Raw genomic sequence first — 1,138 nt, 5'->3', positions numbered from 1 at the left:
AGACCGTGCCCTTTTATGTAATGATGTTTACTTTGTATTTATATTAGTTCACACAAACACTCCATCCATGCTTTTGTTCCGGACCTCCAGTCCAGTTTAAGAACGCATTGTGGCCCTCGAGTCAAAATGTTTGCCCACCCTTGATCTAGATGGTACTAAAGGGTACCATGAGGGGAATTAGCCGAACCCCAGGGTGTGCCAGCCTTGAGATCAGGAAGGGGAACTGGAACTGGAGAGGAGGGTGGACAAGGAGCCTCAGAGAGAGAAGTAGAACCCCAGCAGGGAGTGGTATCAGAAGATAAATTCTTTTTTTTTCTTTTTTTAAAAAATATATTTTTATTGATTTCAGAGAGGAAGGGAGAGAGAGAGAGATAGAAACATCAATGATGAGAGAGAATCACTTATTGGCTGCCTCCTGCACACCCCCCGCACTGGAGACCAAGCCCACAACCCGGGCATGTGCCCTTGACGGGAATCGATCCCAGGACCTTTCCGTCCACAGGCCGATGCTCTGCCCACTGAGCAACACCAGCCAGGGCAGAAGATACATTCTTAGCTGCCTCCTCCTTCTCCTCCCTGGGTCCTGCCTGGGCTGAGGGTCCCAAGACCACCCTCAGGTTCATTGATTTTCTAGAGGGACTCCCATAGCTCAAGAAAGCTGTTACGCTTGAAGTGGTAGCTTATTACACAGTGAAAGGCTGGTGAGCACCGTTAGCAAAGGAAAAAGGCCACGGGCAGGGCCCAGAAGAGACCAGGCCAGAGCTGCCACTTGTCCTCTCCCAGCATTGTCCCTAGGACAGGTCTTAATTCTCCCACCAACAATATGTGACAACACATAGGGAAGCTCACCCGGGCTTTGTCCAGGGTTTTATTGGAGGTTGGTCACGCAGGCCTGGCTGGCCACCTGTGTCACTATCCTAGTTACTCAGCCTCCAGCCCCTCCAGCGGGCAGACTGCCTCATGGTCCAAGACTCCCACCGTCCATCACATTGTTAGCATAGACATCCAGTGTGGCCCAAGGCCCTGGGTAAACCAAGGCACTTTTTATTATTTTTAAAATACCTTTTTATTTATTTCAGAGAAGAAGGGAGAGGGAGAGATAGAAACATCAATGATGAGAGAGAATCATGGATCGGCT

General features: G+C 49.6%; 1 protein-coding gene across 1 annotated transcript in view; it reads left to right on the top strand.

Annotated features, from left to right (window-relative positions):
• TMEM143 (transmembrane protein 143) overlaps window positions 1-1,138 on the top strand; it is a 23,226-nt gene that overhangs the window by 3,889 nt on the left and 18,199 nt on the right. The window lies entirely within an intron of this gene.

Source organism: Myotis brandtii, unplaced genomic scaffold, assembly GCF_000412655.1.
Source record: "Myotis brandtii unplaced genomic scaffold, ASM41265v1 scaffold601, whole genome shotgun sequence".
Lineage (NCBI taxonomy): Eukaryota > Metazoa > Chordata > Mammalia > Chiroptera > Vespertilionidae > Myotis > Myotis brandtii.
Note: the sequence above shows the minus strand (reverse complement) of the source record. Positions and strands in the feature narration are given on the sequence as shown.